The sequence below is a fragment of the Papio anubis genome, chromosome 2, assembly GCF_008728515.1.
Source record: "Papio anubis isolate 15944 chromosome 2, Panubis1.0, whole genome shotgun sequence".
In the NCBI taxonomy this organism is placed as follows: domain Eukaryota; kingdom Metazoa; phylum Chordata; class Mammalia; order Primates; family Cercopithecidae; genus Papio; species Papio anubis.
This window is the reverse complement of record NC_044977.1, coordinates 44,753,403-44,769,042: the sequence shown is the minus strand read 5'-3', so window position 1 is coordinate 44,769,042 and position 15,640 is coordinate 44,753,403.

Below are 15,640 nucleotides of genomic sequence, written 5' to 3'. Positions count from 1 at the left end.
TATTTATTTTTGTTTTATTTTATTTTTTTGAGACGGCATCTCTGTCGCCCAGGCTGGAGTGCAATGGCATGATCTTGGCTTACTGCAACCTCTGCCTTCTAGATTCAAGCAATTCTCCTGCCTCAGCTTCCTGAGTAGCTGGGATTACAGGCATGTGCCACCAAGCCCAGCTAATTTTTTTGGTTTTTTTTTAGTAGAGACGAGGTTTCACCATATTGGCCAGGCTGGTCTCGAACTCCTGACCTTGTGATCCACCTGCCTCGGCCTCCCAAAGTGCTGGGATTACAGGCGTGATCCACCGTGCCCGACCCCGAGAAGATGCTTTAAGAGCCTGTGTGTGATGTTCACTTCTCTAGCTTCAGCAATCATGGAACTATGTGCTGGGATGGAGCCGTTGGTGGCCTAGGACACTGACTGCCTCAGACGAACATAGTGGCTTGCTGACCAGAGTTGGACTGGTATGAGAAATGTTGTTATGTTAAGGTACTGAGACTTAGGCATCACTTGACTTGTTACTGCAGCATTACTTAGCTGGAGTACTGATGAGTACAGCTCTCCAAAAGTAACCCTAGTTACTATAGTTCATGCAGATTGTTTGATTCCTAGTTCAATGCCATGGGACATTTATGTTATCTTTTTTTTTTTGGGGGGGGGGGGACAGATGATTTTTTTTTTGAGACAGGGTCTTATTATATTGCCCAGGATGAAGTGCAGTAGTGCAATCATAGCTAGCTGTAGCCTCAAACTCCTGGGCTCAAGCAGTTCTCCCATCCCACCACAGCCTCCTGAGTAGCTTAGACTACAGGCATGCACCACCATACCCACCTAATTAAGAAAATATATATATAGATATAAGATCTTGCCATATTGCCCAGGCTGGTCTTGAACTCTTGGCCTCGAGCAATCCTCCTGCCTTGGCCTCCCAAAGTGTTGAGATTATAGGCATGAGCCACCATGCCCAGCTCTATTTATGATTATCATTAACATTCTTCAACCAAGTTGTTTTAATTTGTTTTTAAAAATTTAAATCAGAAGCACTTATTGTATGTCTAATATTTGCCAAAGCTGCTGTGTGAAGCTTTGTGATGTGAGTGGGCTGTTGAACCACCAGGACCGAGATTTGAAACTCCCCTCTACTGCAGTGAGACCTTGATTAATTTCTTAACCACTCGGCATTCGTTTCCTCCTGTATAATATAGAAGCAATGAAAACTAGAGAATTTAGATGTATGCTGAGGGATTGAATGATAGGATGTCTCTAAATTGTGTCTAAATGATGGGTGCATCTAAGGCTCTAGGCCTGAAAGGAAGCAGGTGTGAGGAACTGTGTATTAGGCTCTGTGGCAGGCACACTTGAAGTAGCTGTCTTGTTATATAACAGAAAAAATTAAAGTATTAATTCCTCTGCCCTTCCCTCCTGCTTACTTCACAGTTGCACAAGTAAGGCATTATCACTGTGATACTATTATCATCAATAAGTTAAGAGCAGCTGGGCATGGTGGTTCACACCTATAATCCCAGCAGTTTGGGAGGCCCAGGTGGGAGGATTGCTTGAGCCCAGGAGTTCGAGACCGGCCTGGCCAACATGGCAAAACCTTGTCTCTACAAAAAATACAAAAGTTAGTCAGGCATGGTGGTGTGCGCCTGTAGTTCCAGCTACTCAGGAGGCTGAGGTGGGAGAATCGCTTGAGCCCAGGAGGCGGACGGTGCAGTGAGCCAAGATCATGCCACTGTGCTCTAGCCTGGGCAACAGAGTCAGTACCTGTCTTAAGAAAAAAAAAAAAAAAAAAGACAAAAGCTGTATTGGACAATACGTCATAATTTGATAATCCATGTAGAACTCAATCTATATTTAGCCTGATGATAATTAAGTTAACAGGAGCAACGTCCAAGTTTCCTGACTGTCCGTACCCACCACTCCCAATGTAGAGTCCCTTGTCCCTCATTTCCTTTCTGGTTGCTTCATATCTTGCACTGAGGCTAATTCCTTTGTAAAGATCAAGGGACAGATTATAGCCATCTTAGCCTGCAAAATAGGAGCAGCTTTCCCTTTACTCAAAGTATCAGAATGTGAGACCTGGACAACGTTTTAGAGAGGTCATGTGGGCCAAGGCTTTAGAAATCCTGCTCATAGAGAGAGAGACAGATGCTGATTCAGGAAGACGTTATCACTGGGCAGAGGTCAAATGCATAAAATAAGTAGGGAGATTTTTTAAAAGCAATATTTACTCAATTTAAATGCTACCTCATTGATATGAGATAATATCCTTTCTACTTTTTTGGTAATAAAAATGTTCCTTATAATGGTGATAGAAGATGGTAGTTTTCTGTACCTACACTTAGCAGCTCCATGTCAGTCCCCTCCACAATCAGTTGTTTTTTTTTTTTTTTTGACATGTCACTAATTTTTCTAAGCCTTTAAATCTATGAGCCACTAATGTGGTCCAGGTCTGCCATGTTACAAAAGAGGATTTTCAGGCCCAGTGAGGCTGAATGACTTTATCCAAAGCTTCCTAATATCCCTGGTTGTATTTTCCCCAGCAGGACAGAAACATCCTCATACGGTGGGATAGAAGAAAGCAGGCTTCACAGACAGATCTAGATGCAAATCCTGGGCTCAAATGAGCTATTTACTAGGATAGGACCTTGGCAAGGCCATGGAATTCTCAGATCTTAGTTGTTGCTTTTGTTGGCTACTTTTAAAACCAGGACAGTTTAAAACCAGGCATTAAAAGGAAGTCCTGGCCGGGCACGGTAGCTCACACCTGTAATCTCAGCACTTTGGGAGGCTGAGGCAGGTGGATCACCTGAGTTCAGGAGTTCGATACCAGCCTGGCCAACATGGTGAAACCCTGTCTCTGCAAAAATACAAAAAGTTAGCCAGGTATAGTGGCAGGCGCCTGTAATTGCAGCTACTCGTTAGGCTGAGGCAGGAGAATCACTTGAATCTGGGAGACGGAGGTTGCAGTGAGCCAAAATCATGCTACTGCATTCCAGCCTGGGCAACAACAGCAAAACTCTGTCTCAAAAAACTCTGCCCTTTGAAAGGGCAGAATCAGACTTCTTCACAGCAGCATGCAAAGCCAGAAGACAATGAGTCAACATCTATAAGGTTATTAATTTAATCATGAAAGTAATAGGCAGATTTCGTCCAATAGAAATGATTTGAGGGAACCTGGCATGCAAGGAAAAGCACTCTATGGGGACATCTGCCAACTAAGAGAGGAATCAAAACGCAAAATTTGGGAATGAAAAAGCTATGAGGGATAAGTATTGGATGTGTTTAGATATAGAATTAATGCTAAAAACTGAATGCATTAAGATTTGGAAATAGAATATGTTATAAAACCCTGATAGAGTAAAAATAATATAGGCAACACAACAGGAGGTATGGAAAGAAGAATACGATGTTCTTCTGCTTATTTTTGGTGTATATCTATATATATCCTAGCACAGTTCCTGGCATATTGTAGGCACTCAATAGATGCTGAGGGCTATTATTATGGCTTTCTTGAGGAGGCAAATAAGAGCTTTAAATTCTAACTATCATACCCCCCTGTATTAGTTGGGTTCTTCGTTGCAGACGTAAGCATCCAATCTGTTTGATTTAAAGGATATCAGATGACTCACAGAATTGCCAGAGGGTCTTGGAAGATCTGCACACAGGAACAGGGGTCAAGTCACTCCGCAGGAGGGCTCTAGTGAAGACAGCCCCACTGCCACCACCAAAGGGCATGGACCACACAGCACCCACCACTGACCCTGGCAAAAAAAAAAAAAAAAGGACTCTGTTTGTGTCCGCTTCCTTTCTCTCTTCTTCTTTTTTTTTTTTTTTGAGACAGAGGCTCACTGTCACCCAGGCTGGAGTGCAGTGGCATGATCTTGGCTCACTGCAACCTCTGCCTCCCAAGTTCAAGTGATTCTCCTGCCTCAGCCACCTGAGTAGCTGGGATTATAGGCATGAACCACCATGCTCAGATAATTTTTGTATTTTTAGTAGAGATGGGGTTTCACTATGTTGGCCAGGCTGGTCTCAAACTCCTGACCTCAGGTGATCTGCCTGCCTCATCCTCCTGAAGTGCTGGGATTACAGGCGTGATTCACCGCATCCGGCCCCTTTCTCTCTTCTAAATACAAGTCCTAGGCAGGTGCCTCTGACTTACGGTGCCAAATCACAGGCCATTCATGCAGGCTTCCTGGGCGCACCTCCCCCACTTACTAGCTCCGTGGCCCTGGGCACATTATTTTGCATCACTTTGTGCCTTAGTTTCTTCAAATGTTAACAATAATAGAATCTACCTGTTGGAGTTATGAGAATTGAACGAGTCAATATTCACTAAATACAGCATTTACTAATACAATCATATGTATTAAATTACATGTATAATGTACCTATTTGTTAAATGTAATACATTTTGTAGTTCACACTGTGAATCAATCAACTGAACTGTGACTTGGGTTTCACCATTTATGTAGCTGATTTCACATAATAACGTGTTTCTTTCTTTTTTTTTTTTTTTTAGCATATTCCCAACAACCTCCTAAACTGTGAAACAAGTTGAGAACACATCCTACTCACTCTCTTGCCCCCCAACACTGTGCTTGTGTCCAAAGAATTAAGTCAGAGTAACCTTCAATGGTAATGAACTTTGAGGCCATGAATGTTCACTGAGCCTCTCTCTGTCCCCTTGTTAATAGGCATCACAATAAAGCAAATTTTCTCCTCCTACTTCTCTACAGTGGCAGATAGGTCAAAAGACTCACTGACATCAATGCTATTCATTCATAAATGTGTATTATTCTTAAATTTCCATTGTTAGCTTCTTGGTCATCACCCACTAGACTGTGGACTCCTCAAGAACAAAGACCTCAGTCTTACTTATCTATTTGTTTTGGTATCAACCCCTGCTCCCCGCTGTTAACACATGGTAGGTGCTTAATAAGTACTTGTAAAATTGGCTTTCATTTCAGTCCCTCCCCATTCCATAATGCCCCATTCTCTACCCTCTTTAGTTCATGCATTTGGCTAAAGATCAAAGATCAAGTTGGCCTCTGACTAATTTATTCTTTTTTTTTTTTTTTTTTTGGACGCCCAACAGGAAACACAGTTAATTTATCCTTAAATACCCTTGTGAATGTGCCAACCAGTTGACATTTCAGGCGTGGCATGTTTATTAATAGACAATTGTGTCATATACCTGAAACAAGGTTCAGGGTCTATGCTACTCTAGTCTATCAGCAGTAATAACTTTCTGTAAGTTACTAATAGTGTGACGTTGCAATATGTGGGTAATAAAACAGGGAATCAATTGACTCATGGAAGGCTAAAATTAGAAATGAGCTCAGGAAATGTTGGTATTGCTCAACTCCCCAGTCCTCCTTTACAGAAAAGAAAACTAAAGATCAGAGAGGGCAAAGTATTTTGCGGGTTACATAGCTGGTTTATAGAAGGATTGGAATAAGAGTCCAGTTTATTATCCTTTCTGCGATACACGTAGTCATTGAAAGTGTGTGTCATAAAAGCACGTAAGCTACAGAAGTGTATGGGAGAGGGCAGGCCCGCAAGCACAGCTGTGTTGACTGACTAGGCAGGATACAGGCAGATGTCATCGGTGATTCTAGAAGAAGGCCTGGTTGGAGAACATGGGCAGAGATGAGGGGCAGGCGTAGATTAAGTGTCTAGATTAAATAGTAGTAGTGTGGCCTGGTGAGTACAGCATGGCTTTGAAACCTGGGAATCCCAGATCTGACACATATCCCTTTGTTACTTTACTTCTCTATTGCTGAATTTTTTAATCAGTAAAAATGTGCCCATAAAACTGACTTCTCAGAGTTGAGTTAAAGGAGACAATGGATGTCTTATAATATTCAACCTAACCTCAGGAAAGAGTTCTGAGAGATGGTGGTTTCTGACATCCTAATGGAGGTCAAGCCTTGTGGTCATTCTAGGAGGTTAAAATTGAGAGCCTATTTCCCCTGTCAATCTTCGGAACACTGCTGGGCAATGATGAGCTCTTATGTTGGTGAGGGAGGACCTATCCTCATTGAGCTGATAACTCTCTAGATCAGGGGTTGGCAACCTATAACGCCATGAGTTAGAATCAGTCAGCTGCCTATTTTTGTAGGATCCACAAGCTAAGAATGATTTTTGCATTTTAAATCACTAAAATAAAATTTTAAAGTAATAATTTGTAAAATGTGAAAATTATATAGAATCCAAATTTTAGTGTCCACAAAATTTTATTGGAGCACAGCCACACTCATTTGTGTGCATATAATCTGTAGCTGTATTTGTGCTGTAATAGCAGAGTATAGTAGTCATGACAGAGATTGTATGTGATGCTCTCATCACTGCACGCTGAAACAGAACACCACACATCCCATGATGCAGCTATGGCTCAACAATATTTCAAATGCCATGCATATGGTCATACTGTGACATTCTCTATCTTTCTTTCTTTTTTTTTCTTTTTTAAGACAGAGTCTCACTCTGTCACTGAGGCTGGAGTGTAGTGACACAATCTTGACTCGCTGCAACCTCTGCCTCCTGGGTTCAAGTGATTCTCCTACCTCAGCCTCCCAAGTAGCTGGGATTACAGGTGCCTGCGACCACACCCAGCTAATTTTTGTATTTTTTGTAGAGACAGGGTTTCACCATGTTGGCCAGGCTGGTCTCGAACCCCTGGCCTCAAGCAATCTGCCCGCCTTGGCCTCTGAAAGTGCTGGAATTACAGGCATAAGCCACAGTGCCTAGCCCATTTTCTTTTCTTTTTATTAAATTACCAATGCATACCCATCATGTCAAAAGAAGAAAAGAAGAGAAAAGGGGACTTTAAATGTCATGCATTTAAGTCACAGTATGAATTATTTTGGGGTGTGGAACAGGGATTATTTTATTATCAAAATAGATGGCAAAGCATTGTGTGTACTATGCAATGACAGTATAGGTAGCCTAAAATAATAGTTCATGTTAATATTACTACACTAAGCACATATCACAATATTGCCAAGTCACAGGAAAGCAGCCATAGAAAAAAAACAGAAAATGTAAAATGGAATATCTTTTCCTAGCGGAATGTCTTCTTAAAATTAAATATTGAAAATGAGGCTGCAACCAAAGCAAGTTTCTGAGTGCTTCATTTGTAAGCCAAGCAAGGAAAGCCATTTAGGGATGAGTTGATTACATTATGTTTGATTGCAGCAGCCAAAGAAATGTATCCAGAGGAAAGAAACTTGTTCAAGACCATGCAAAACTTGCTTAAGACTGCTTTGGAAAGAATAGTTGCTCGGAGAGTTGAAATCACTGGGAACAGTATCAATAGTTAATTTTAAAACAAGGCAAATGACTTTGAGTGGTTTTCTTTGAATCTTGATGAGCTGACAGTTGCTACCAATACTACTCTGCTGTTTATCTGAGTCAATGACAAGTTTGAAGTGACTAAAGAATTAGCCTATATAACTTCTGTGGAACAACTATAGGCAAGAATAATTTTAATGAAATTATACAGTTTAAATGAGTGAATTTTATAATATGTGGATTAAATCTCAATAAAGCTGGGTTTTTTGTTGTTTAATGAATATTTTCAAAGAACAGAAATGCAATATTTCAGTATAAACTGAAGTAGGATCCTCTAAGATGTATGACAATTGACAGTGGTAGAAATATGTTGGAACAGAACCATCTGTAGTTGGGCATATTTGCAAAGCTTGTAAAATTGTGAGGCATTTAAAATACATGGTTATTCACTGCACGCATGAGCAAGTATTTTGCAGAAAATATTTGAATATATCATGTATTATTGAACCAGTAGTGTCAAGAGTGAGCCTTATACCCTCTAAATGGATTTAACCATCATTGGTTCCATGAATTTTTGTCAGATAGAGAAGCTGAATACTGTCACTCACCCTACTGTACAGCAGTTTCGTGGCTTAGTAGTGGCAACATTTTATTGCAAGTTTTTGAGCACAGGGCTAAGATTAAAATTTTCAGTGAGAAGAACCACTTTTAACCACTATTATTAAACACTGGATGGCTTTTGAAATAATCTTTTGTTGAAGGTTAGATAATGCTTCTTTTTTTTTTTTTTTCCTTGAGATGGAGTCTTGCTGTCGCCCGGGTTGGAGTGCAGTGGGCCGATCTTGGCTCTCTGCAACCTCTGCCTCCTGGATTCAAGCGATTCTCCTGCCTCAGCCTTCTGAGTAACTGGGACTACGTGTGTGCCACCACACCTGGCTATTTTTGTATTTATAGTAGCGACGGGGTTTCACCATGTTGGCCAGGTTGGTCTCAAACTCCTGACCTCAAGTGATCTGCCCTCCTCAGCCTCCCAAAGTGCTGGAATGACAGGCATGAGCCACTGCGCCTCACCTGACCAGATAATAATGCTTCTTAATGAATTCAACTTACAATTACAAGGCAAAACAGCACTTACATGCAAATTTTATCCTGTGGTAAAGTCATTTTAACAACTAATGTTGCATGACTCACAAGTAATGTAAAACAGTTTTCCTTACTTACCAGGTGGTCAAAAGTTACAATGAGAAGCAAGATCTCCCTTCCCACACAAATTTGCAGCAGACATATTTTATGAAGTTAAACTATCGTCTCAACAGCTGCTTTTTGGCCCCCAATGCAAGTGCAAAGAAAATTTTTTGAAATTTCCGTATCTCAAAATCTATTTTCTGTGGTCATTGCAAAAGATTATGTGTAGCAGAGGGAGGCCTTTTCTGAGTAAAAATTTCCTTTAAGACAGTCCTCTCTCAAATTGCCCTGGAGGGGTTTCCATCTAATCAGTCCTAACTCATAGAAAAAAATTCTCTCTCTCTTTTTTTTTTTTTCTTGGTAACAGCTTTATTAGGTATCATTCACGCACCAAACAATTTAATTCACTCATTTAAATTCAGTGCATCAGCCAGGTACAGTGGTTCACACTGCACTTTGGGACGCCAAGGCGGGAGGATCACTTGAGGTCAGGAGTTTGAGACCAGCCTGGCCAACATGGTGAAACCCCATCTCTACTAAAAACACAAAAATTAGAAGGATGTGGTGGTGAGAACCTGTAATCCCAGCTACTCGGGAGTCTGAGGCAGGAGAATCACTTGAGCTCAGGAGGCGGAGGTTGTAGTAAGCCAACATCATGCCACTGCACTCCAGTCTGAGCAATAAAGTGAGATTCCATCTCAAAATTAAAAAATAAAAATAAAAAGTAAATTCAGTGCATCACCACAATCATTAACACAATCAATTTTAAAACATTTCCATCATTCCAACAAGAAACCTGAACTTCTCAGTCATCATACTCCAAACCTCCCATGTCCCCCAATCCCTAGACAACTGCTAGACTGCATTTGGCCTCTGTGGATTTGCTTATACTGAACATTTATTATAAAAGGAATCATACAACATGTCGTCTTTTTGTCTGGCTCCTTTCACTGAGCATAATATTTTTGAAGTTCATCTATGTTGTAGCCTGCGTTAGTATTTCATTCCTTTTTATGGTCAAATAATATAGATGGTCTTGACTTGTAATCATTTGACTTGTGATCTTTTGACTTTACAGTGGTACCCATACTGTTTTCACTTTCAATACCAGCATTCAAGAAATTACATGAGATATTCAAAACTTATTATAAAATGGACTTGTGTTAGATGGTTTTACCCAACCATAGACTGATGTAACTGTTCTGAGTATGTGTAAGGTAGGCTAGATTAAGTAATGATGTGTGGTAGGTTAGATGTATTAAATGCACTTTCAACTTATGATGTTTTCAACTTATAATGGGTTTATTGGAACGTAACTCTATTGTAAGTTGAAGAGCACCTGTATTCCATTATATAGATATACCACATTTTGTTTATCTGTTCATCAATTGATGGACATTGGGTTGTTTCTACCTTTTGTCTATCATGAATAATGCTGCTATGAGTTTTCTGTGTGGACATATTTTCATTTCTCTTGAGTATATACTTAGGAATGGAATTACTGCATCAAAATGATAACTCTATGTCTAACTTTTTGAGGAACTGTCATACTGTTTTCCAGATTGGCTGAACCATTTTACATTCTTACTAGCAGTATATCACAGTTCCAATTTCACCACGTACCCACCAACACTTGCAATTACCTTTTTGTTGATAGTTATTCTAGCAACTATGAAATGGTATCCAGCGCACTCTTAATTCTCCAAGTTGGGGCAATGGGGAAAGCGATCATTCATACTACTCCATACTTGGTCCATGTGAGGACACCACCCTGGGAGCTCAGCTCTGTAAGAACATCAGGTCATTTCCATTGAAAATGTAAGTTTTATTCAAGGTAGGGAAGAATTCCAAAGATTATGTCCTATTGTTAACTAGTTTTTCTTTTCTTTTCTGGGATTATAGTTGTGAGCCACTGTGCCAGGCCAAACTTAATTTTAAAATAAACGTTACAGCTTGGTGTGGTGATTCACACCTGTAATCTCAGCGCTTCGGGAGGCCAAGATGGAGGATCACTTGAGCCCAGGAGTTTGAGATGAACTTGGGCAAGATGCTGAGACCCTGTCTCTATGAAAAAAAAAATTGTTTATGATTTAGCCAAGCATGGTGGTACATGCCTGTAGTTCCAGCTACTCAAGGGGCTGAGGTGGGAGGCTCTCTTGAGCCCAGCAGTTTGAGGCTGCAGTGAGCTGTGACTGTGCCACTGTGCTCCGGCTTGGGTGATAGAGCAGGACCCTGTCTCCAGAAAATAGATAAATAAATAAAATTAAATTAAATTGTCATCGCCATCCCAAATTTAGAAGAAAAAAAAAACTAGTTTCCTTTGCCATGGATAGAAAATAGCCATAAGAAACATAAACAAAAATAAAGTGTTATTAGATTACCAGGAGTTTGATTGCCAAAGCCTCTGTGTCTGGGGCCTGATCTCTATTCCTCACAAAAAGGAATGTGTAATTATTAGAGAAGAGTTAAAGCTATCTTAGCAATACATGAGATTTTCTCATTGTGTAATCAGAATGACTGAAATTTGAAAAGGCATAACTTTCCCCTCCAGGTGAATCACTGTTATCTAATGCTGTGTCCGTGGACACTTAAAATCATCTTGTGTGTCACAAAGGCAGTGGTCCTCAGAGCAGAGCACAAGCAGAGTCACACTAAAAATACAAAAATTATCCGGGTGTGGTGGTGCATGCCTGTAATCCTAGCTACTCAGCAGGTTGAGGCAGAAGAATCGCTTGAACCCAGGAGGTCAAGGTTGCAGTGAGCCGAGATCGCACCATTGCACTCCAACCTGGGCAACAAGAGTGAAACTCCATCTCAAAACAAACCAAAACAAAACAAACAAAAAAACACAGATTGCTGATTCAGTAGGCCTAGGTGGGGGCCTGAAAATATGCATTTCTAAAAAGTTTCCAGGTCATGCTGGTGCTGCTGGTCTGGGGAACACATTTTTGAGGACCCATGCCCTAGTTGTGTCATCTCTCATTTTAGGAATAACTGGACTGGGTAAGGTTGAGAGGTACAAACCCCAAAGAGGGGCAAACCTATTCCCACCCATTGTTTTCAATTTTCCTCTTAAAGAGCAACAAGTCCAGGCCTGGTGCTAGCATCTCTGGGGACAATGTTTTAATCTCTGGAACCACTCGCTTCCTCTCTGAAGAGATGTGAATTACAATTTGTGGCCACTGCAAGAGCTTTCTGATCTCAGTCAAACCTCCCATAGTCTTGATGGGTGAGTAGAGGAGGAAGTAGGTGAGAAATCAAACTCCTTCCTGGGGAAAATCTCTTTATAGAACTCCAAGAGTTTCATTCCAAAAGATAATAAATAAAATAAAATAAAATAAAATAATAAAATAAGAAGCCCACAAAATCTCTTATGATGTGAAATATATTTTTAGAGCTGACTAAATTCAGTGAGGTGAGTAGATAAGCAATTGTGAAATTTTATAAACCAAGACTCAAAAAGCCAATGCCTGCTCCTTTCGAAGGTCAAGGTGTTTTGGAACACATCTCCAGTGGTTAAACACATGGCTGGGCGCAGTGGCTCTCATCTGTAATCCCAACACTTTGGGAGGCCAAGGTGGGCAGACCCCTTGAGCTAAGGAGTTCAAGACAAGCCTGGGCAACATAGTGAGACCCCATCTCTACTAAAAATACAAAATTTAGGCAGGCATGATGGTGCACTGCCTGTAGTCCCAGTTACTTGGGAGGCTGAGGTGGGAGGACTAGGCAGAGGTTGCAGTGAAGAGAGATTGCACTACTGCACTCTAGCCTGGGCAACAGAGTGAGACCACGTCTCTCAAAGAAAAAGAAAATCTTTACGTTGGTACTTGACCCTTTCTCTGAGCCCATTACATTGTGTACGAAGAGGAAGTTGCCACAGGAGTGCTCAACCGCTGTCCTGCCACCCAACAAAGCAAGTCATTTTCGTGTGTTCATGTTTCCTTCCAGCGCTTATCTTTATGGAGGCATGGTTTTTACATAATTAGAGATATAACGAGAATCCTGCCTCTTCAACTTCTATCATAGTAGAATAAGCACTTCCCATCAATGCTGTGGTCTTCTGCATCGTTCTGTGTGTGGGTAGTCATACCTCTCATCAAGGGTGGTCACCACATTTAAACCTCTGTTGTTGGGTAAGGTTGTTTTCCATTTTTTATACTGTATATATGTAATACTGCAGCAAATATATTTGTGCATATAATGTTCCCTTCATTTGAAATTATTCCTTGACCAGGCACTGTAGCTCACGCCTGTAATCCTAGCACTTTGCGAAGCTGAGGCAGGAAGATTGCTTGAGGCCAGAGTTCAAGACCCCCGTCTCTACAAAACTCAAAAAAAATTTTTTTTGAAGAAATTATTTAAGATAAAGTTCCAGAAGTAAATTTCTCGATCACAGGGTAAAAACATTTTGTTTTGTTTTAAGACAGGGTCTGACTCTGTCACCCAGGCTGGAGTGCAGTGGCATAATCACAGCTCACTGCAGCCTCACCCTCCTTGGCTCAAGCAATCCTCCCACCGCAGCCTCCTGACTAGCTGGGACCGCAGGCATGCGACACCATGCTCAACTAATTTTTTAATTTTTTGTAGAGATAGGGTCTCACTATATTGCCCAGACTTGTCTCAAACTCATGGACTCAAGCGATCCTCCCCCATTGGCCTCTCAAAATCATGCCCAGCCAAGAACATTTTTAAATTGCTCTTAATACCTGTTGCCAAAGTGTAGGATATTACTATGTAGCAATTGTAAAGCATATTGAATTATTTGCACCTACACCAGAGTTGGATATATCATTGTACACATTTTTAAAATATGTAAAATATTACACCAGTGTGGTGGCTCACACCTGTAATCCCAGCACTTTGGGAGGCCGAAGCAGGTGGATCACTAGAGGTCAGGAGTTCAAGACCAGCCTGGCCAATTTGGTGAAACCCATCTCTACTAAAAATACAAACATTAGTCAGGTGGGGTGGTACAAACCTATAATTCCAGCTACTCAGGAGGCTGAGGCAGGAGAATTGCTTGAACCCAGTAGGTGGAGGTTGCAGTGAGCAGAGATCGTGCCACTGCATACTAGCCTGGGTGGCAGAGTGAGACTCCATCTCAAAAAAAAAAGAAAGGTAAAATATAATCTCACTTTTGTTTTAGTTGTAACGTCTTTAAAATGAGTAAAAAATTAAATATTTTCCCCTACACATTTATTTAATAATAATATTTTCTCTTTTGTGAATAATTTGATCATGACAACCAACTTTTGGAAGTTAAATTGTCTGAATGCACTGTGGGTCTGAAGACCCCGGACTGTGTCTTACTTACTTTGCATTCCCTGTTCCTTGCACCTAGAACAAATCGGACAGCCTTCATTCATTCCTTTCTTTCTTCCGTAAATCTTTACTGAGCACCTGCCATGTGCCAGCTGTTCTGGATGCTGGAGACAGAGGAGTGGACAGGGAAGAGAAACTCTCATGGAAGTTAGGCAACAGGTAGCTAAGCCAGCAAAGAGACAAAGTAATTACATATCGTGATGAGGGCCATGGAGGAAACGAACTGAGGCGGATGGTCAGGTGAGTAGACCAGCTCCTTTAGATAAGGCCCCCAAGGAAGATCTGGCCTGTTGTTCTTCTGCTTAAATGTTCCCATGGCTTCTGCCATTGTGCTTAGAATAAAATCCACCCTCCTTTCCACAGCCTCTAAGATCCTGCAGCATCAGGCCCCAGCCTGTCTCTCTGACAACATCTCCCCACAATCTCCTCCTAGATCATGGTGCTCTTCAAACACACCAGACTTGTTCTGGCCTCAGGGCCTTTGCACTTACTGCTCTTCTAGCTGGAATGCCCCTTTTCTGATGTATATATGGCAGGCTTCCCTTCAGTAGCAGCTCTCAGTTCTGATATCAGCTCCTGCAAGAAGATTTTGCTGACCATCCTATTTAAAGTAGCATCTCATACCCCACAAGTCACTATCCCATTGTTGTGTTTTTATTTTCTTCAGAGCATTGATAACTGTCTAAAATCATTGTATTTAATTACTTTTTTACCCACTCCCACTACCCATCAGCTTACAGAAGCTCCGGGAGAGCAGCGACCTTCATCGTCTTGTTCACTGCTTCATCCTCGATACCTGATGGATGTGTAGAGATGCCTCGAGTACCAGGGATCGATTGAACAGCCCCCTCCTGAACATTACTCATGTAAAGCAACCATTTGCTGAAAAGTTAATTTCAGAGGGTATAAAAAACAAGAGTGGAAATGGTTCTGTCAATGTGTCATCAATTAGACATTTGAGTTGGGAATATTGCTTTCCACAAGTCATTTCTCTGGGAATGGTCTTCTGAATTAGAGAGGAAAATGCTGATCAGCTTCATGTAGTATCTAAATGTGATATCAATAAATGGTAGTAGTGACTCTAGGAAAGCTATATTCACACCTCTGTTGAGGGGCTGGAATTAGAGAGAAGGAGATAGGAGCTTAACAAGTATTTACATCTGGTTCTATAGACAGAAAAAAATCTTTGGGTCTAACTATTTAATCTTGATAGAAATGTTATGTTTTAATGATGCTCTAGAGCCTTATCATGGTGTTGCGGTGTTGCAGTGTTGCAGAATCAAAGTAGCTGAAGAGGGGCTCTTTTGCTTGAGACAGGGTCTCACTCTGTCACCCACGCTGTGGTGCAGCAGTGCAATCTCAGATCACTGCAACCTCCACCTCCAGGGCTTAAGGGATCCTCCTGCCCCAGCCTCCCAAGTATCTGGTACTATAGGCATGCGTCACCATGGTCAGATAATTATTTTAAAATAGTTTTGTAGAGACAAGTTCTCACTATACTGCTTAGGCTGGTCTCGAATTCCTGGGCTCAAGCAACCCTCCCACTTCGGCCTCCCAAAGTGCTGAGATTACAGATGTGAGCCACTGCACCTGGCTAGAGGGGCTCTTGATGGATCGAATTCTAATTCTAAAAGGCTCCGATATAGTTCTCTTGAGTTTACTTTATGCCTATATAACTGGATATTACTTTAGATTAATGGGCATGTCCCATTCCTCTGCATAGTGAATAGAATCATTGAAAAGCTCACCCTGAACAGTAGTTCTTTTGCAACCAGGTAATTATGGGTAAAGAGCTTTTCGTTTAGCTGACTTGGTGACAACGTTACCAACATATAAC